The following is a 23,083-nucleotide window of genomic DNA, read 5'->3' on the forward strand; positions in this document are numbered from 1 at the left end:
TGTTCGAACCCTGAATTTTTTCCTGGGAGGGCTGATGAGGGTAACCCTTGCCACTGCCAGAGTGCTGTAATCACTGGTGGTCTGCTTAGGTTCACTCTGGCCGAGGCGTTTGTCTTTGCATGAAGGAGAACGTGTACCAGAGGGCCCAGATGTACCTCTTTAGGCTGTCAATAACATTTGGGACAGCAATAATCGGGGCTGGGAGACAGATGGCTCTCTTCACTGCCAGCAGGGGGAAGTCACCAACTACTTTTACGTTTTGGTTTTCCTCCTGAGAATGAGGGTAGTGAATCTCCCAGTATTTCAGGGTTTTGCCTTTTCTTCCTCTGCCATTGGCATTGATTCTTCCTGTGCTACCCGAGCTGCATATTTATTTCTGGAAGAACTAAAAAGGAATAGCAGCCCTCCTCTGAAGAGGAGAAGTAGTCATTACTAGGTGGTGTGATTGTAGCTTTGCCCAAACTTTTGCTTTTGTGGCTGACTTTTGGCTGTGTTCTGCTTGAAATGGTGACTTAAAAGGTCTGCCATATCTCCTTGCAAATGGCCTCAACTGCTTTTTTTGTCTTCTCTTCTGGCGAAAGCAAGGATCAGGTACTTGGTTCTTATCCTTTATCTACAGACCATGTACTGCTCCCATATTACAGAGTGTGCTGCTGGGAAAACACAGACACCTCTGGATGTTCATATATTATTTAAAATGTTATTAATGAAACATTGCCACTTCAAAGTTTAAACAGCAAAATAAGGATGCATAAAATAAGTGCTCGCTTATGTAATTTTGTATTATTTTTTTCTTATTGGCTTTTTCATGTCAGATATGTCTTGATGGCATTCTTATACATATAAACAGTATTGATTTATTGCAAAACAGTACTACCCAGGAGAGTAAGCTAGCTAAATAGCATCGACAATGAATTGAAGATATTTATGTGAATAAACGCGAAAAATTTACTGCATATTTGCAATGGTCCATTATTTGTTGATCACGAGTTTTCACATAGTTATGAGGTTGTTCATAAGAATATTAATTTTTCACACATAATTACAAATTGTCTGACAATTTCTCAGAAATAATTTTTACAGTTTGCATTTTTTTAAAGTAAGCATTCTTACCTATTCATTCAAAAAGCAGAAGGAGTAGTACACGGTTGAAGTGATTAGTCACACTTCACTAGAAATCCATCACATGCAACTGAATTGGTTTTATGAGTCAAGAAACCTGAAAGCTGAAATGAGTTTGCAGCAAGCATTGTTTGAAAGTTAAGCACGCAAAATACAAGACAATATTGATCTCCAGCAAGAAAGGATTTGCTGACCCAAAGGGCTGAATTTTTTGCATGATGTGGTCATTATTAATAATTAAATTTCCTCTTTTGCCATGTTGCATTTTTGCTGTTGAGAAGGGAGTTGAGATTAGTACTTCTAATGTCTTTTTCAATTTTTCATCTTTAGAATGTTTTTCAGTACTGATATAAGAATGCTTGCAAAATAAACACCCAGTAAAAAAAACAGTTTGTGGCAATATGTTTCAAATCTCAATTGAACAAAAAGAGGCAGTTGAGGGGAGAATTTCATCTTTTGTTATGGTCCTGTTTCCTTGAGAATACATGGTACTGGTAAATCTACTTGATTGCTGTGGCAGTATTTTCACAGTGGAAGAATATAGTTTTATTTATTAAAAACATACAGTTTTCAGAACAGTACAGAAAGGGTAAAAGGAAGTGCAGAAAACATTTTTTTCATTATATTCAGAGATCTCTGTTGTCTTGGAGATCCAGCCTCATGACAAAAGCTCATGCAAATGTAGGTGGGGGTTCACCTTTTTCAGCTGTTAGCTTGTGTGGAAAAAAAGAGTTGCTATGTCAAACAATACAGCTTCTCTGGGGCATTTATATAAACCACGTGCTGGGTTATTCTCAAACACTAAAGGCTGGCATGCAAAATATTAAAGCTCTGAAGGCAATCAGACAGGATACAGGGACTGTTATCATAGTGCTTATACAGCTAATGCTTCTAAATCCATCTCTTTGGAGCAAAACTTTTAGGCATATACTGATCTGCACCTACCTGAATAATCTAATTTAAGGCTATGAAGCCCATATACGTGTTTACAGATAAGTACCTTTTTGAGTGTTTTCCTGTTGCAGAATAGGGGGTGATTCAGTTCAACAGTTACAACTCAAGGTTTTAGGACTGACGGGCTACCCATGCTCAAGCCAAGCTCCTGAGATATGTTGCACCCAGGTTCAGCAAGGAAGCCAACCACGCCACAGCCTGGCAGCCCAGGCTCACACAACACAAAAGGTAAAGATGGTCCTTGCTCTCTCTGCACTGATCAGAAGGGTCTCCTTGAAAAGCAGAGGCAAGAACACCTATAGGAAGATAGTTTTGGATAGTTTACTCACTTGGCATTGCCTGTATTTTTCTGCTTGACATCATCACCAACATCTGAGTTGGTTGGGAATGGATTTTGCAATAAACCTTAGAGGTGAGTCCATTCTCAGTGTTAAATATACCGCACTCTTTAACTACGATAATTTGTTTCAGAATTACCTCAGTTTCTGATTCAGAGGAAACAAACAAAGAACAAACAGGTATTTAATTTCTTTATGTGGCTGCAACGCTCCAGGACAAATGGTGGTGTAAGGCAGAGTAATCAGTATTTGTCTTCAATCAATTTCACTTCAGTTTCATCTCTTGTTGATGAAATAAATGGCTGCCAAAATAAATGGCTAGTACAGCCAATCTCAAATGTTAGTTTAAATGAGTCACTCATATTGTTTGCGTAGTGGGTCAGATAATTGTTATTCAGTTTATCAGCATCTTGCCTTGTTTCTTTGAAGCACTGATGAATATAAATAATTTTTGAAGTAATGCAAGTGGATAATCTCCAGTGTCAGTGTGGCGTGCTTCGTACAGCTCACAGGACTCTTGCTTTGCTTTCTGCCAGTGAGTTAATCCATGTGTTTCAGATGGACTGCTATTTGCAATTATTTTGACAATAGGGAATAAATACCAGGAGCAAATATTTTTGGCATCATACAGACATGATTTAAACAAAGGTTGTCGTGATTTTCTTACGTTCTTGTGGTTTTCATCCTTTGAGTTCAACATGATCTGGCGCTTCCCTGCCAAAAAAAAAAAAAAAGGAAAAAAAAAGAAGGGCAGGGTGGGGCAGGACAGGGAAGGGAAGGCAGCTTAATTTTGTAAGCCTAAGAGCTAGGTATGAAATATAAGATAAAATACACCCTGCCTTTCCACTGGAAGCTTCAGTAACTACACAGAAACATTTTCTACTTCTGTAAAAGGGAGCTGAGAGTTGCTGAAGCCCTAGTGGGGAGCTGGAGAGTGCATTATAACTCTGCGTGCTAGAGAGAATGCAGGAATGATGTGGCCAGCCCTGTGGCTCAGAGGGGCTGGGCAGAAAGCTACTGAAATTGCTGATTATCACAGGCCTCTGGACATTTCATAAAAGTATTGTGTCCATATGGATGTCTGAGCTTCTATACATTTAGCATTTTGAGCTAAAGCTGCATCATGGGAGCTTCTTGGTCTTCCACGATGGGACTGTGATAGTCTGGGTACTGATTAGGTGTATGGTGGTGGAGTGCTGCCGCTTATGAAGATTTGCAGGAAGATTTGTGGAAGTCTTCAGTTGCACGATGGCAGCTGAGCAGGAAACTCCGAGGCAGAAGACAGAAAACACCTGATGTGGTTCATGGGAGAGAAAGGGCTCCCTCAGTGTCACTGCTGGTGCCTGGAGCAGCAAATGAATGGCAGAGCATCCCTAAGGCTGCCTCCCATGAAAGGACAGGTCAGGCAGTCTGGCAATGAGAAGACCTATCTCCTCTGCTCTTCCTTTCCCAGCTCTCCTTCAAGGCCTTGTAAGATTTGTGATGAAAAAGTAATACTTCCCAAACCCAGTCATTACTTGAGGTACATCGCAGTAAAGAAACACTCTGAGGCATTTTCCCATGTTGGAGGCTGATGGCCTTAAAATTCTGCTTTAATATCTATGAGTGCAATAAAACTTATCAATCCATACTCCATTTTTCTGAGTAGAAACAGCTAGATCACTTCTAAATTCTTGTTATTGTCCTGGTTTCAGCTGGGATAGAGTTAATTTTCTTCCTAGTAGCTGATATAGTGCTATGTTTTGGATTTAGTATGAGAATAATGTTGATAATACACTGATGTTTTGGTTGTTGGTAAGTAGTGCTTATACTAAATCAAGGATTTCTTAGCTTCCCATGCTCTGCCAGGTGCACAAGAAGCTGGGAGGGGGCACAGCCAGGACAGCTGACCCCAACTGGCCAAAGGGCTATTCCATACCATATGGCGTCATGCTCAGTATAGAAATTGAGGGGAGTTGGCCAGGGGGCAGCGATCGCTGCTCAGGGACAGGCTGGGCATTGCTCAGTGGGTGGTGAGCGGTTGCATCACTTGTTTTTTTCTTGGGTTTTGTTCCTCTCTCTCTCTCTCGTTGTTTTCTTTTTCATGACAATATTATTGTTGTTGTTATTATTATTATTATTATTATTATTATTATTATTATATTTCATTTCATTTCAATTATTAAACTGTTCTTGTCTCAACCCACGAGTTTTCTTACTTTTGCTCTTCTGATTGTCTCCCCCATCCCACCGGGGAGGAGGGGGGGTGAGTGGCTGCGTGGTGCTTGGCTGCCAACTGGGGCTAAACTATGACAGTTATTAAATTTGACAGTATTTACTGCCTTTCAAAATATTCAACACCTGACTTGTCCTTTAGAGCAAAAGGCTTGTATATTTTTTAAAATATTGTATGAAAAACAGAGTGAAATTTATGCTGTGCCCACCACACAGGCCCCATTGTCCTGGACCTGAAAGGAGAAAACAAGATTGGAGGGATGTGGTTTATTTAGGCCACACATTTATTAATTGAACTTGCCTGGGAACTGTGCAGCAGTAACCTTCACACTGGGGATCATGTTTCCTTACAGAGCTGTTTCTGCTTGATAAACAGCTCCCTTTCCCCCTTTCCCTGACTGGGCCCCTAAAACCTTTCCTCAGACAGGCATGATGGGGCATCCCAGCTTGTTTTGGGGATGTCTTCCTCTTAATATCCTTCCAGTTCAATTTTACAAGGAGGTTGAGCCCCTTCTGGGATATGAACCCGTATGATATCCCCGAAACTTGCTGCATGACAACAACTGGTCAGGTACCTCCTTGTCTCTCCTGCTTTGTCCTTGATGTTACATGGAGCAGAGAAACCTCGTACCATGGAGGCACCTCAGTGACATGGGGTATAATGCCTTCCTTTTTTCCCAGAAAGATTGTAAGAGCAATCTCTGCAATAGGTCCCAAAAACACGTCTCTATGTTGAGCTGAGGTCTGAATGGCAAACCTGGATGTGACAGAGTTTTAGGATGGTGAAAAACACTTCAGGACTTTCTCAAAGGCCAGCAGAAACCAATGAGGTGTCATGCCTCCTACAGTTCAAGTTGTGCTTCATCCCCATTTCAAATCCAAAAAAGCCTAAGTGCTTAAAGGAATATTTATATTTTTTTCCTATCTCTCTAGAAAGTCTTGCTTGTGACATTTTAAGCTTGTGACGTTTAAGCTTGTGACATTTATATTTATGTTTCTGTGATGAAATTCTACTATTAAAATACCTTACACAAAACTTGCCTCACTTTGGTGTGCTGGGGAGTTTGCAAAAGGTGGTTATTGACTCTGAATATATTCTTATTCGAGTTTTCTGTAGCAGAACATTGGGACTACTCGATTTTTTCTTTGAGAGAAACATAGCCTTTGCTCATGCTCCTTGCAATCAGATTTTAAACATGTAAGGCATGAGTAAGGAGCCAAAGATTGGTCTCATAAAATTTGAATTGGTGTAAGACATTATTTTAAACATATTGTACTTATATGTACTATTTGTTGTATACTGTGTGAAGAAGTCTGTACGTGTATAAGTTACATATAGGAGGAAAAGGACCTGTGTACTACCCCTGTAATATTCGTCTTCCAAGATGCAATTAAAATAGAGCAATGACATTTGCACTGGAAATGAAATGTTCATCTTTTAAAATTCTGTACTGTAATTTCCATAAGCTGGTCAGTGGCGAACGGCTCTCATCTGGAATGCTGACACAGCCTCCACTGTCAGACGTCTTTCCTAATAAGGTAAATCAGACAGTGTTTGGTCAATCAAACTAAATTCAGGCAATGACCTCCAGCTTAAGCTCCTTTTGCCAAAATACACTGGAAAACCACAGGTTAAAGTTCATGTCCATCAATAATAGATTGCCAATCCAACAAGAAATGCAATCAAGATGTATTTGTTACCTCTGACAAAAACTACCTTATTATTTTTAAATGACAGCTTTTCTTTAGAGCAGTCATCTTTCTGTTATCTGAGAAAGCTTATCTGAAACAGCTGGGAAATAGTCTCGCTTTTTTCAGAGCTTTTCTTCATATTCTTTTTTTTTTTTAATTTTATTTCTTAGGTGTAGGACTAAGCAGTCTGCTTTTAGTTTGTTAGAAACAAGAAGGAAATGGCATGACTTCTACATATGGTCTGTCCTTGTAAGTCTGTCCCATTGATTCTCTGGTATTTCTTGAAATTATTACAAAGCACTATGCCAAACAGTTGTATTGTATGCTCTTTTTAAAATTTTACTCATGGCTTATATTTAAGTAAGAGTACGAGCAGGTGATAAATAGTATTCTTTATGAGAATATACCCGTGTACAAGGTGTGGCATTGTGTAGAAATAAATAGTTCAAACTTGGATCATACATAGCATATACGTGGGTCAATAGAGGTAGAGATATGTGGGGTAACTGCAGATGCATAAAAGGATGTGAGCGAGGCTTTTCTTTGGCTCCCTCAGGTTAATAACTAGCTATCTCTCTGTCTCCCTACCTATCTAATATCTGATGGTTTTATAGTGCCATGCAGGTTCATACTACTTATGAATTTTCCATATAAAATCACTGTCCATGTGAAGCTGATTACTGAGCTGTTCAAAATCTCTCATCTTTCTTCCTTTTGAGAGTAAAATCTTCTCATTTGCTGGTTTTGAATTTTTATAAAACTCAGTTTTCACTGGTAAAGAATTATAAGAAAAGGTCTTTAGCATAACAGGCATAATTTCTGTTTTGTGGGTTTTTTTCAAAGAGAAGGTTTTCCTGCACCGTCCCAACCTGTGAAGGTGCCTTATCTTCTCCAGGAGCTGGTGACATCTGTGCCGCTCACACTGCTCCATCCCTAGCTCCAGCATGGCTTCTGGCCAGCATCATCCCAAAGCAGAGCAATTCTAAAGGTGCTCATATGGAAAACTGCAAAACTGGCCCTTGTGAAATTCCTCTGAAAACTGTGATTCATGTCTTAAATATGTGCCAGAGGATCATGGGGAGCCAGGGAATGGATTTAGGGCTCCTACGCCTGCAGTGTCCTGGATCTTTAAGAAAGTAGGCAGAGACAGAAGGTGTAGACTAGAATGTGACCTTAATGCACTCAGATATTGATACCTGAATCAAGACTATTATTAATATGCCATTAATTAACAACATACTTAGCATTAATACAGTACAATTAATGCAAGGACATTGATTTCCACACCAGAATCACTGTGTTTATGATGAAGCAACTAAAATAATTCCTTTGCTAGAGGGAAAAGAAATCTTCTAAAATATTAATGCTACTTGTTACCCAATCCTAATGTGAAGGGAAATTCTACTTTGAGGCTCCAAACAATTTGACAAAAAGAGTCTTTAATGAAATCTGGGAGTGTGAAACCAAAGGAGAAACAGAATAGTCTGAATAGACAGCAGTTCCAAAAATGAATGCTTAAGCTGGGCAAAATAGTACCTAAATATGTGCAGAGCTGAGATTTGATGTTTCCTACTGTGTTATACTGTGGCTGTTTTTGAAAGTGTGAAGAATTATAGGTGGTTTTAATAATTTAAGCCAGAAGTAGCTGTCTGGGTACTCAGTTAAATAAATCATGCATGATAAAATACAAAATATTTTTGGTGCTTCCCTTACAGTTTTCACTCTATAAGCTACCAAGTGTCTTCCTGAAGCTGGTATATTCAAGAGAAACTTTCTGCAAGAATATGGATAACTTCAGAAGAAGTAAGAAGAAGACACATGAATATGGAAATGAAGCATTTGTAGTACCTCTTTCTGGGACAGTACCAAGACATTTATGGGATCCAAAACAGGACAAAGTTCTAAATAACTGTGCATGCGTATCCTCTTTTTGATCATCAGCCAGGAGGACCAATCCTATAGTGTGGTTCAGCTGCAATTGCATAGCTATGTGCGTAACAGGGAGGACACAGCAGGGAAAAGGAGTAAATACTCAGTACTTTGACAGACATCTGTTCAAAACATCAGCTTTTTCTCTGCTTCTGTGAGCTGCACCCCTGAGAAAGGCCCTGGTCTTGTGAATGGATCTGTGCATGGGGTTTGTTGTGTGAACCTGTGTCCAAGTAGTTAAACAGAAACAAATCAGCAACTTTCCGTAGAAACAGAATTTCAATTTTATGTGTCATCTCTACTACTTGCTTAAGTGTGAAAAAGATCTTATTGCTTCCTCTCCTAGAACAGATGTCAAGAGTAGACCACTTTTAGTCAATGCTACAGATATGCAGCTGCTTTTCCCACAGGGCTGAAATGCGAGGGCAGAGGCTGCTCCTCGATAAAAGGAATCTGAGCTTCAGGCCTTTTCGAATGCATGTAGGTGTCTCTTGGCTTTATGAACTGTGATCTAAACAGAGAAATAGGGAAAAAAAAGATTAAGTAGCAGAAGAGCTGAGAGTACAATCTAACATTCACTTTGCGTAATTATGGTATAATAATTATTTCCTTTGAAATTATATGATACATTTGCCAGCTGTGTAAATACAAATTCAATTTATATTGTTCACTGTTAATCCTACATCAAACAGACATGCCAAAACTATCACAAATTTAACACTTGGAACATCTTAACACTGCAATCATTAAACCTCTGCAGAAAGCAAAGTATTCAAAGCAAGGAGGAAGTAAGCGTGGATCTCTCAAAAAATCTATAGAAATTTGGCAAATACATAACAAAATGTTTTCTTTATGATCAGACACTAAAAAATGTGTCTTTAACCAACTTTTCCATAAATCCTACATCTGTATTATTTTTGTCTATTACTTGTGAGAGTACTTATTTGTTTTAACAATTACTAAATACAAAGTTGGATATCTTCTTTACCAAAATATCCATTTGTTTACATAGCTTGTGGTTTCCTGTCATAGCTGGGAACTCAGTTCAGCCTGGGAGGAGCCTTCCAGTCCATACAAACTGAACTGGAATTGGGCTGCACTGGTCATTGATGGTAGAGAGTCAGGCAGATTTTTTCAGGTGACTAGATAAACACTATTAATTATTAATTAAATATTCATGATGATGATATGCAGTCACCTTCAGACGAGTGTACGATTTAAGTTTTACTGTGAGTAGGCAATTACAAGGAAATTGTGATGTGATATTTTCCTGTGGCCTTTTATTTTCACATTTAAAGAAGAGGTAAAATTTAATCCCTTTAATTCAAATTAATTTTATCCCTATTATTTAATTTAATCCATATTAATTTATTTTTTTTTCCTTTCTGGCAAAGAAGGCAGTTTAACCGAGGTGTCCTACATTTTGGGTGAGTTTGCAAATCACATAGCTCATACTCACACAGCTGTGCCTCCTGTCAAAGAGTCAGCTCTGAGTCTCCATCCACCCCATGGCAGGGCAGTGGCCAGACCCCATGGCTAGGGGATGGCTCTGCTTATGCTACTGAGCTTAGGAAGATCATGACCCCACCTGTGGGTTGTTTGCTCTAAGGTGGCTAATTCTCTCCTTGTGTGGTGTAGGGAGTACTTGATCCACAGGCACCAGAGGGGCTGCATACCACAGTGCCCAGGCACAGGTCCTGGGTGCAAGGGAAAAGCCAGGTGAGACAAAAGGCTGTGGAAGGGCTGGCTGGTGGCAGCCGCTGCTGCTGGAAGTGGTGGATGGGGACATAGGGGAGAAACTATGGCCAGGCATGAAGGGGAAGGAGCTCCCAGGAAAAGCCGTCGCATGAGGATTTCCTTCCCATCTTCTCAGGAGTGATAAGCCCAGTTCACCAGATCTATCCAACTCCAGCTGGTCCCTTTCTCTGCAATTTCCCTTCTTGTGGCTAAAGATTTGCCCCTCCGTCTTGAACCGATGAAGTTCAATTTTGTTTATGCTGCTGAGAAGGCTTGAGCTGGCTATGAAAAGTCCAATTTTTTTTTCCCAACAAAAATACAGTTTCCATGAAGTGGAATTACTTGGTGTTTTTCTTCATCTAAAAGTCTAACTGTCATAAAACTGAAGTGTCTTAAGAAAACTTGTTAAAAAACTTTTTTAAAGAAAATGATTCTGTTGTTGTTGTGCTTTTCTTTTTTTTTTTTTTTTTTTTTTTTCAGAAATAAGAACTCCTCTTTGGCTTGCCTGAAGCTGTTCAATCCTCTCTGCAGACCACAGTCCATCTGACACTGTGTTACATAAACTGCAGACCATGGAGGGAAGAGGCACAAAAAGGGAATACATATTTCTCTGCGATAGTTTTCAGCACATGTTTGCAGTTGTCAGTTGTCAGAGTCTTACCTTCTTTTTATTCTTGCTTCCCTGGAAAAACTTTTTTGGGAGGTGGGGCATTTGTCAAAGAATGAGAAAGGCAATACCCAGACAGTTAGATATATCACAACCAGTCAGACCAGATTGTATGTAAATTAAGTAGTTACACAGTGAAGTAATAACCTTTTCAAATGACTGATAATAACACTTACAAATTCTTGGAACAACCCTGCTGGCTGAAGAGAAGCAAATCAAACTGAAAAACAGAAGATGACCAGCATGACAAATAAAGTCCAGTCAATCACATGTTTTGACTCAGGAAAATACTTCAATTAATGCAAATGTAGGTATAATTTAATATTTAAAACTTCCAGAAGGGTAAAAAGTCAATAAAGGACAAACTGTACCAGGAAAATATGACCGGCTGATTTGACAGCATTACAGAAATAGTCAGATTAAGAAAACATTCCATTTGACGGACCATTACTTAGAAGTGATCTGATTCATAGTTTGTTTTTGTTTTGTTTCTCTTTCACAGCATTTAGGTCAAAAGGGATCACTGGAAAATCCAGGCCGTCCTCCTGTTTGTGAAGAGACTTTACATTTCACCCAAAAGCTTACGTGTAAAACCCCTTGCTTTTTTTTTTTTTTTTCCTTTTTGTGCATTCCCTGTGTTTGGCTAACGTGTATTCAGAATTACATTCAGTCTTGAGCTGAAGAACCAAGAGGGTTATTCCATCATCCCCCTTGGGAGTTCACCTCAATGGTTTGTCATTTTCACTCAAAAATATCTTCACCAATTTTTTTACTTTGACTTTCGCTGATGATATGACATAATTAGATTTTTAGTAAGACACTTACTAAAGCATTTAATACTGGAATCATTTTATTTAGAAATTATTTAGAGAATCATGATTAGAGTTATTGATAAACTCTGAGATTTTGATGTTTGTTAGGAACGGCTTGTTTCTACTTTCCAAGTGATTTTTTTCTTTCCAAACAAATCTCCAATATTGTGCAACTTCTCCTTCTATTTTCACATGCTGTTCTGATGCTTAAATTCAGGCTACATTTCAGCAGGTTTCACAAGCCATTTGCAAAGTGCAAGTCCGGCAATACCTTTGCTCTATGCCCTATTTGGACAAGAATTTATGAAAAAGGGGAAGAGGTGGAAGGTGAGATGCTATGCCCAAATTGGTAAGCAGTCTCCTGGCATCTGAGAGATGGGTTGAAATCCTTGTACTTTATTTAGCTGAGAGACTGGGACTTGGGCATCTTGTAGTTCATACTTGCCTGCTCTAATGATTGGCTTTTATAAAGCAGCTGCCTTGTTTCTGTCTTTTGGAGCTGTTTCAGTTTCCAACCATGATTAAGTAAGCACTGATGTCGAGGCTTGATCTTAGCTGTCCCACACGGCAGAGAAGTGCACCAGCTGAAGAGCACCACCTGTCAGCAGCTTGTTCCTCCTTTTTTATAGCAAAAAATAATCCTAGAGTACAGATGTTTCATCACACACAATTCAATTATTTCACCTTAGTGAGATATCCCCGTGCAAGAATGTGGTATTGGAGCATCCCAGCTGTAAGTTAAAATGCAGTAGTTTAAATGACAGTGAAGATGAGATAGACTCATATATTTCACTTCACACCTAAGAGAAGTGAACAAGGCAGCCCTGAAATGACCTTGCAGTCAACTAAGAAGGGGTAAGCTCTCAACCTGTCACAACTGGAGAACTTTTGGTTACATGTCTATGCACCAGGTTTCGTCCTACTACAGAAAATGAAATTTTATGAAAGTTGAAAGGTTTTATAGGTCAGAGAATTTGCTTTCACTTAGACTTACCATACAATTGTTTCTCTACTTAATTACATTTTCCTCAAAATCCTTTCATTCTTGCAGAATGACTGGGAAACAGCATATGTAAACACAATTTAAAACCTTGGTTTAAAACTTTTCTACTTGATTTGTCACTTTCTAATGAAGGCATAGTCTTGTAAATAGCTTTGCCCGCTGTGAACTAGAGGTACCTGGTAAAACCGTGAACTACAGGCACCTGATTAAAATTTAGATTGAATAAGAGTTAATCAGCAATTGATTAATTCTTTGTAGCAGCAAATATTTTTCTCATTCATTGCTTATTGACAGAACTGCCAGGCACTATACTGAAGAATAAGTGATTTCTTCTCTCTCCCCACCCCTCCCCCAGGTACAGCCTGAACCCAAATGTTGGCTTCAAATACTCCCACACTGTTTCGGGGGGTGAAAAAGTAATTTTGGATTGAAACATTATTGCCAAAGCCAATTCCACTACCAGTCCAATCTTCTTTCTAAAAGACATGTTCTAGCTCATGTCAGAGTTTCCATGTTTTCGGACATTGTGACAGACAGTATAAAGGTTTCATTTGTGCTCAGTTTATTGTATGTGTATCATATGTTCTGCTTTACTAAAGATGTGTTGCTGAGCAAGGTAGAAGGTGGGCTTATCCTGTCTGTCATGTTCTGCATCAGGAAGAAACATCTGGTGGGATGGGAGGTTGCACCTTCCTGGAGAGCAGCCCAGCGTTCGCATGCAGAGAGAAGCCATGGGCTCAGCAACCAGGGCGGTGGCAACGTGTGTCAGGGCTGGGAGGCTCCTGGGTCATGGGCAGGATGCAGGCCAACAGCCAGCCTTTGGAGGTGCTTGGAAAAAGTCATCTCGCGGCTCAGGTGGGACAACATGAACACTGACACAACTCAGGAAGGTGCTGAAAGTTGCTGGGCTGAGGACAAGTCTGGGGTGAAGGGCTGGTCCTGAACAGTGGAGTACACAGAGGGGAGACTGGTTTTCTAACCTTCTTGCTTGCCCAGAAGAGCTGAGTTTTCTCTGTTTCAAAAGTTATGGGTTAGAGAGTAGTAGGGCTTTAAATTAATTTTGGTTATTTTCCATTGATCATTATGAAGAAAAAGTGTGTAGGGTCAACCTTAAAGCTCTGTGAGACACTTAAATAGTCTATATTTCATATAACCTACAGTGCTTTAAAAGAATTTCCTTTAAAATAATTTCCTCAGATAATCCTCACTGAATATAACCTGAAGTAGGATGGAGCAGCGTCAGAGAAAGTTTTCCAGGATAAAGTTCCCATTGTACCTTAACACACCTAACTAGTTCTAATACTTCATAACACTTTTTTTTTTTCTTTTTACAAGTAACCACAGGGTAGTAGGTCTGAATAAATAATAAGTCAGGAAAGACCTACCGCTTGTGTTACATATATGGTCAGATTAGGTGATGGTAATGGTCCTCTTTCAACTACTGAGTCTGATATCATGGAGCTTTGCAGCTATACGAGGTGTGAACTTGTCTGAAACCTCCATTTAAAACAAGCAGAACATAAAAAAAGGAAATGGCCTGAAAGTGTTTTGTTGCTCTTTGCTTTTTCCACAATTCCTTTCCTATGTGTATCTAATGACAGAAGGTATTAAGGACCTGAATAACTTGATCTAACTTTGAATTGAGCCCTTTATTGAACAGGGCTGGATAAGGTGACCTGCAGAGGTCCTGTCCAACCTAAATTATTTTCTGATCCTACAACTCAAATTGTTCTCTCATGCAGTGAATTTACTTGTTCTTATCTAAATTTCATGGAATTAAAAAAAAAAATAATCCATAGTCTACCCAAAATAAGAATGTATCTTTTCAAGGCTGTAGAGTGCTGAGTTCTTTCAGACAATCTTGATGACATTTTTTCATTATTAGAATTCCAGTTAATGTGTGTTACCTAAAAGAATCAAAGATGAAAGAAATCTTAAAAGTTTTTGGGTTGGTAATATATTTATTTTGATGCTTTGTTCTTTTATTAGTACAAATTCACCACACAAAGAAGATGCATGTTCTCATGTTGTAATTGCTCAGAATCTACCTACACATCTATGCTGTTGTGTGCTAATTACAGAAAGAGAAGCCCATGAGATTATCTGAGCTATACTGTTTCAACCACAGAGTTAGAAGCTTTTATGTTATTCTGTGTCAAATATTATTTCTAGCATTTGGGAATTAAGATGCATAATATGTGTTGTATCTCTCATATACCAGAGAAGTTTCTTCTGCTAGTTCATTTTGTTACCTAGATTACCAAATCTCTCAGTTTGGTTGATTGACAAATCTCTAGATTTTTCTACGTACCAACAGAAAATATTTTATATAAAATACTGAAGAAAAAACTTTTGTTTTCAGTATGTGCCAGTTTTTCACTGTATATCCAAAAATACACTACAATGTGTTAAGGATAATAATCCATTCAGTATGTGCCATTGCACTATTCACTTCATGTATGACACATGCCAGACTCTTCTTTCACTTCCTTTCTGCATCCAGTCCATCTTTGCCATAAACAATCTGTAAAACTTGACAAAAATACTCCAGAATTCTTTTTTTTTGTGGTTTAACTCCTTTGCCTAAATTTTTTTTTTTTTTTGTCCAGAGATTATCTTGAAACTGTCCTTAAATCTTTCCTCTGCATCTGTATTCATTCTCCCCATTTCAAATTATAACAAAATGCACACTAGGGTTACATGCAGTAGCAACAGCAGTAACATCCCTGTTCAGGGTGATTTCCCTAAGGTTTCCATTCCAAACAGAATTTTGGACTTTCTCTACCATTTAGTAAAGGTTCTTTGAGCATCAAATGTATTCTTCTGGAACATGGCCAGGAGAAAATAGCCATTGGTTTCTTTGAAAAACAGATCCAAGTTACTTTTAACAAGATGATTTTAAACGGAAACATTAATTACAGCTGCTTGTAACCCATTTTTGCCACGTCTGACTTCCAAAGCAGCTCGCTAGCTGCACTTCAAATGAAGTCTGTCTGAAAGATTACAGAAAGGTAAAATGCGTGAGATTAAATGGGTAACACCGAAGTGAACATTCAAGGCCAAATTAGGAATGGTTGAAAGGCACCCGTTTCATAAAGGTCACTCCAGTAATGAGCTTTACAAAACTGCTGAGATTAATAAAATTTGCCAGACCTCCAGCTAGACTCCTGCTTTCCAAACTACCTACAAAACACCCACACGTTACTGGAGAGCAACACCTTGGAATAATTCCAAATGTGTCTCTGGGTAGCAGCTTGGACCTCATAAATCTCCCTTGTTTCAGCTGTTTCAGCACTCCTACTGAAGACCTTAGCTGATCCAGAGGAACATGCAAATTTTCTAACCTAAGCACATGACATTTTCAGCGCTGTAATGATCCCCAGTTTGTCCTCCTACAAGAAACTATCTCTCCCAGTTCATGGCAGGGCTGGTCTGGGACACTCCTGTTTCATGACCTTCAATCAGGATGAGTACCAGAAGCAAAACATGAGGGTCTTGCTCCTAGCTTACTGCAGCCTACACTGCCCTTGCTCGGCACACAGGGCCCCTCATCCCAGCTGTGCCACAGATGGACTTCCCTGTTGGTCCACTTCAGTGAACAGTTTCTATCTTTTAGTATAAATAATATGTTGTGATATACAGCTGTAGTTGTAAATTTACCTTGCAATGTGGTAAACACTTTGTCACAGTAATAATTTTCCTAGAAATCCATCATGAATGAACTTTTTTTCCCCGAACTTTGTGATGTCCCTAAAGGCATTTTATTAGTATGGAAATTCTCTACATATTTTTAACAAGAACATGTAGGGTTTCCTTTGAATTATTTTGTGATGTCAATAATATGTATGCCCTTTCCTTCTTTGTGCTAAGCACACAGCTGAGTAATCAAACTCCTATCAAAAGGTCTAGAAGTAATTGCACATATCGCTATTTCTGCTGCCTTGATCAAAGATCAGATCAGTGAGCTAGCATTTAAATAATTTGATTACAGTTTCTAGAAATAAGTAATTGACATGGAAACACAATTAAGAAAAAAACTCAAGACAAAAATCAACATTAAGTTCACTATCTGAAGATTTATATACCTGAACATATATTAGCCACTGCAAATGTTCATCACCTTGTGAAGTAAATAACACTATCATCCTCACTGTCATGGTATAAGCTGTCATTTTCAGGACAGTTACTCAGGTAGATATAAATGAACTTTGGAAGTTAACTGATGAAGCTGAGACTACAATATTAAAGAATATCTTCTATAACTTTCGCTCTGCCTTTCATGACATACATGGCTCCCATTCCCATTAGCACATGAGCATATCTTGTCTCTCAATTTACCTTCATTGACTTATTAACTCCAATAAACAGAAGAGGAACCAAGAGAAAAGTGACCTGCCTGAAATCACACAGGAATATTGTAAAAACTGGAAAGCAAAGCTTTGAGTCCACAATGGTTAAGCAGACAGAAAAATCACATATAATCTGAATCCAGCAACAATTCAATTATTGTGATAGGTATGTGGTGACTTAAAGCAGAAAGAAAAGACAGTGCAGAAAGATAACACAGATTTACTAGACTAAATGCGAAAGGCTGTGTTTGAAGAATGTGTTTAAACAGTATTAACAATTTCTTGACTTTCAAATTAAAAAAGCAGTTGTAGATAATTTTTTTCTTTTATAAAGATTTTTCCTGGTAAATGTCGAGTGTATTCTAGGTTAAGTCACAATCTTGGCATTTTTATTCCTCAAGACAAAACCGCTCTGCAAAAAAAAGAAAAAATTATTAAAAGCTATTCTCATCCTGCATGGTAAAAAATCACTTACTGCTGGATAAAGTAAGAAGATAACCAATTCAGTGTGAACTATTTTAAAATAAAAACAAATTCCTTTAAAATCTCCATTTACTCAAAATTAGTGTATGTGGTATGTGATGATGGGAGTAAAATGACTTATGAAAATCAGTGATAATGAATGCATAGCAATATACAGAGAAAAAAGAACTAAATATACCATAAATAACTAAACTAGCTGCCTACACACACACACACACATGCATATTTGGTGATGGGCTCTGAGTTAGAGATTGCTGTTCAGGAAAAAGATCTTGGAGTTATAATTCTTATTTCTAGGAATAGTTCAGTAGCGGCCATGGAAGCAGCCCAAGTAGCAGGAGCTACAGTGAAAAAAAACAGTTTCATTATGTGACTTTGAGTCCACAGTACATCCCTGTCTTGACTACAGGGTACTGTTCTCTTCTCCACATCTCAAAAATGCTGAGGCAGAACTGAAAAGGATTCAGAGAAAGGAGACGAGGGTGACAAAGGGTCTGGAAAGCTGCCATGAAAGGAGTGGTTCAATAAAGTAGGTCTCTCCAGCCAGGAAAAGAGGCAGCTGGGGCAAGGATATGAGAGAGGTCTGCAAAAATCTCAGAGGGCACAGAAAGCATGAACAGAAAACAGTTTTTCCTTGTTTTTCATAATATGGGAACTAAGAGCCATCAAATCAGATTATCAGTTGTCAAGGTGCAAAACGGACAACAGCAAGGATCAAAATGATGGAATTTTTTTCCTCAAAACAATGTGGATGTCAACAATTTATGTTGCTTCAAAATGCAAGCACATTGATTCATACACAGAATAAATCCATCAAAGGCAAGCTGGAGGCCATCTAAACCCAAAAGGACAGTTTAAGGACTATTAATTATAGATCTGGTGAATCACAGGTGGTTACAATTTAGCATATTTTTGGAATATGATCTTCTACCCTTTGCTACATATCTATTGCTGTTGGTAATGGTATCAATCAGGATGGACAGCCATTTTTATGGAAAGTATGACTATGTGGTATCAGGTCTATTTGAAACAGTAATTTTGAATAAATTGCTCAATAGCTTGAGATTGCTCAATAGCTAGATTGGACAATATTCAGAAAGATATAGAGAAAGCCATTAGCATAAATGTCTGATTGAATTCTGACTGAATATTTTCTGAAACACTAAGATAAATTTGTTCTAGCAATGCCCACACTCTTTGATATTATACTTTCTGAAAACTCTCCAAATGTTCATTCTCTTCAAGCTTTAAAATTTAATGAGAAATAACTTTTCTACCATTCCTGATGGAAACAGAACTTAAAATGAGCATATTATTGCCAAGGTGACTCATGTTCACCCAGTTAGAAACACTACTTTGTACCCACTAGGTCAGTCTTAAATAGATAATTCAACCTAACATCTGAATATCAAGAGTCATCTGTTTAGCGAATTACTACCTATCTTCATGAAAGAAAAATTAATAATGCAAAAAATCCTTGTATTGAAAGAAAGAAAGATTCTGCAATCTGCTTCTGGATACTGACTGAGCATGAAGAAACTTAGAGTCATCATATAAATACATGATGTAATCTCCCCTTTAATTCTGAATTCAGTTTTGTCAAGTAGTATGGTTATAGCAGAAAAGGGAAAATACAGAATAGAGCTGTATTAGAAATGAGAAGAGATAGAGAAGCACTTCACAAAACAATAAAGGATGAAGAACTCTTGTGTAGGAATGAAATTTCAGAAGATAGGTAGATAGATCAATTGATCTATCTGAATGGTATAGACTATGAGGAATCCAAAAATCCACAAATCTATACCAAAAGTCTGTAGCCTTGTAGCCCAGTAAATATGGTGTTGTCATTGCTTGTAATATGCCACAGATTTTTGAAAATCTCTTAATGACATAGGTATGTTTTATTCTTAGTTAATTTAATTCTCAGATTCATAGAAACTAATTTAAGCACATTTCTCATTAGTCTTTCATTGTAATACTGATCATTTTTCCTATCCTGTCAAAGATGTCCCACCATTTATAAACAGATGATGTTCCAACAAAATAAAAGATCAAATAATTTTAAGTACTCAAACTTTCATTATTGTCTTTAATATTTCTGCTGTGTTTACCATCACCTATAATCAACCTTCTGATTTGATATGCCTTTATGAAGATCTTGAAATAGGAATTAACTTTTGGCACTTTGACAGATTTTGTAGAGAAAAGTCAGTTGTCTTGTAGCCCTTTTTTAATTATATGAACATATGCTAGGTAGAATAAAAATGACCTATTTTGTATTGTTTGTTTCAGTTTACTTCTTGTTATTATTATGAGAATAGAATTTGGCAGCAGAATGAGGAGCTCTTGCTTCTTTTTTTTATGGTGCAATGAGAGAAATAAAACCCTGGTGAAAGGGAAAGACGTTTTAATACTTTTGAAACCGAGAACACTGCACTCATGCCAACATTTCCTAAACCCAGAAGATGCATACAAGTTTGGATAATGAAATGACTAAAAAATAGTTCAAAATGGATTGAATCAGTCTCAAACTCAGCCAAAACAAACTGACTGGTTTTAATGATTTTTACCAAATAATGGGCAAAAGGATTCTTGAGAGAGTCCTTCAGACAGAGAAGAGAGGGCAAGTGTTAGTATTAGGGTCCCACGTTCTCCCTCTTAGCTTGTAAAAACTTCCCATGCCAGATGTCTGTGCACATGGAAGAAGGGGCTATGACTGGGGGAATCTGTTTGTTTTCCCATTTAAGTAGAATACTTTCTCAGAATTGTAAATTCAGAGATCAGCAACACAACTTGGCTAGGAAACTTCACGCTTGCTTGAATTTCTCTGGAAACACTTATGCTATGCTTCTGAAAAAAACCACGTACTTGGCCTCCTGATAGACGTGGGCTAAGGCTGGAAGCACCCATGGGGTTGATTTGTGGGCTGCACAGTGGAGCGACTGCCCCCTCTTATATTTCCTTGTGATGCTCCAAAAAATCCATCTCTCCCAATGTCTGATGCTACTTAGAAACCACAGAATGATGGTATTATAGAATGCCCTTGAGTACACTGAATTTTTTAAAATTAGTTTTTTACAATTTGGGACACTTCAAAGGTAAAAGAAATTGAGAGCTCTTCAGAAACACTCCCTATGTCCTGAAGAGTTATTTTTTTTGGAGGAAAAAAAAAAGCAGTCTCTCTCCTATCAATTGACACTACATTTCCAATTATTTTTAAGAGATACAGCGGCACCATCATTCTGTGATGTCAGAAGCTGAAAAATTACTTTATTCTTTCTGTAAATTGTGTATTCGAATTCTAAAAGGCTCCCACAAGAATCTGCCTCCTAATTAAGTTTAAGGAACAATATTTCACAATTGCTATTTATTCTGGCGGTTCTAAGCTGTTTTGGAGAGTGGTTGAAGATTTCCATCACAGTAGCCAGAATATGTCTGATTTGTAAGATTAAACTGTTAGAGTCAGTTATCTCAGAGCATTATAATGTCACTAATAAAAGTGATCTCACACAGGATGATCAGTGTGGTTGTCCATTATGCAGCACTTGTTCCATAAATGTGGCTTTAAGAATGTGCTTGTTATGCTCACTTAGGCAAGCTTTAAAGTTTCTTAATAGAGTAATGTTGCCATTTTAGGGAACTTCTTTATGTTGTTAAAGATTCAGTCTTCTTCAGTTTTACCAGTTTTAGGGGGAAAAGATTATGAGGATGTATAATGAGCTTAAATAATGAGTTTAGCTCAAATATTCTGAGGACAAATGTCAATGTTACAATACAGGAAAGTAATATAATTGAAATATGTATCTAATTCTTACTCCTCATTCTAGCCAGTCTTCCTTCCATGTGAATGACAAATTGCAATACTACTCAAAGATACTTTTCAGAATCTAAAGTGACAAGAGAAGGGAAATAAAAACTGTATTTCATTAACAGCATATAACTGCTGGACACATTATGCCTGTACTTTCTAAAAGAACCAGACTTAAGCATTGTCCCACCTGCTACTTATATAGAAAGATGAGATCGTCCTCCATTTCCACAACAAAATGTCCCTAAAGCTTTGCCTATACTTTATATTGGAGGTCTGGGATGCTGTTACTGATAGTGGTATTGTCTATTCAGAATAAAGAGGGCAATATCTGGATGAGTACGTAAGTGTCAATAACTCTGAATACACACCGTTTATTTAGGAGAAGTTTATTTTGATTATTCTAAATCGTGTTTCATTAAGATTTCTAGCCACACTGAAATTTTAGCAACAAAAGCTGCACTCACCTCCTAGGCAAGAGAAAGGAGATAATTCCCAAGCAATGGTATTTTAGAGCACCATTTAAATAAAGCTGCATATGTTATATGCTTATCTCAGTAGCATTAAGGGGAAAATTGTCAGAGTTTGGTAGGTGAGCTATAAGCAAATAACTCCTAAAGAAAACTGATGCATATATATATTTATTCCAGTGCAAAATGAACACCTGCACCTTTTAACCAATTTCTTTTTTCCTGACATCTGGAAGTTCAAAGTAATTGCACTTATCCCTGTGGAAGCTAAGGCTCTCAGCTCCTAGGGAATGCAATGGAAATAAAGGAGTCTTGCTTACCACCAGAATGGCTCGAGTAACACAGGATTGGAAACACAGCTTCCTGCAGCATAAATCACCAGTACAATAAAGTGTTAAGCATAGGCAATGCACTGATTGTCAACCTGAAATTAAGAAGCTAAAGTCAGAACAAACAATTACCTAGAATAGTCCTCAGATGAGATTTTTCTTGAAGTGCAAGAGTCCTTAAGGAGTAGCCACTTTCCCGCTGCCAGAATTTGCTTGCCACTGGGCTCATGCAGGAGGATCTGCCTCACCTGGCACAACAGTTCCATCTTCTACCCTCTGATCACCAAGGTGTTCCTGAAAGCACAGAATTATCTTAAATTACTCCTTTATTTGCACCTGAACCAAAGCCCTTGCACAGCTACTTGGCTCTTCTCTGGGTACCTAGTTTTACGGTAGGACTTGTCATGCTATTTGAAGAGCACCTAGCAAGGGGCATTGGTAACATGGAAGCAAAGAATTTTAAATAGTCTGTAAGGAGAAATGGTAACTAATACCTATCCAGGAGAAAGTTCTAGTATTGACTATGTGGTTCTAGTGTTAAAGCAGGCTCAAAACCTGAAATATCACCAGAATAGAAATTTGGATTTCAAAGCTACTGGTTTACTATTAAGAATAGGTTTTGGCATTTCTGAATACAACTGTGTTCTTTCTGATTGTTGACTGAAATCAAAATGTTTGATTTCAGCCCCCCTGAGCCTCCAGGCGGTGCTGCGAGCATGGTCGCTGAAGCAGTGCTTGCCTCTGTGCTCCTCTGGGGCGGTGTGCCCAGCCCATCACCTATCTCCATATGCGTTGTGGCCCCGTGACTATCACTCCCTATACCCTGCCTGCCCACCTATAGTACCCTCCCTCTCATACCTCTTCTTCTTCAAAGTCCCTAGAGAAGACAGAGAAATTCTGTGTCTGAGAGGAGTTTGGAGGTGCAAACATCCTCCAGGCTTTTCGAATGCACGAGAGGGGCACCAGCTTTATTCATACTCCACTAAGTATCATTATGGCAGGAAATCATCCGGCTGCAGGGCTTAAATATTGCTAGTGGGAGTGTACATTTTGAGAACATATATCAAAGAGGAATGAGTACAAGTAAGTAACTTTATTTTTTCCAAAGAAAAAATGTTTGGGGTTTTTTGTTTGTTTGTTTTTTGATTTATTTTTTTTTTTTCAGAAAATCACAGC

At 38.2% G+C, this 23,083-nt stretch overlaps 2 long non-coding RNA genes across 3 annotated transcripts in view; both read left to right on the forward strand.

Annotated features, from left to right (window-relative positions):
• Positions 1-23,083, forward strand: part of LOC142407668 (uncharacterized) — a 500,339-nt gene that overhangs the window by 181,664 nt on the left and 295,592 nt on the right. The window lies entirely within an intron of this gene.
• On the forward strand, positions 344-8,509 carry LOC142407666 (uncharacterized). Its single transcript, XR_012775002.1, has 3 exons — positions 344-591; positions 6,491-6,569; positions 8,036-8,509. It is a non-coding gene; the product is annotated as an uncharacterized LOC142407666 (long non-coding RNA).

Source organism: Mycteria americana, chromosome 3, assembly GCF_035582795.1.
Source record: "Mycteria americana isolate JAX WOST 10 ecotype Jacksonville Zoo and Gardens chromosome 3, USCA_MyAme_1.0, whole genome shotgun sequence".
NCBI classification, from domain to species: Eukaryota; Metazoa; Chordata; class Aves; order Ciconiiformes; family Ciconiidae; genus Mycteria; species Mycteria americana.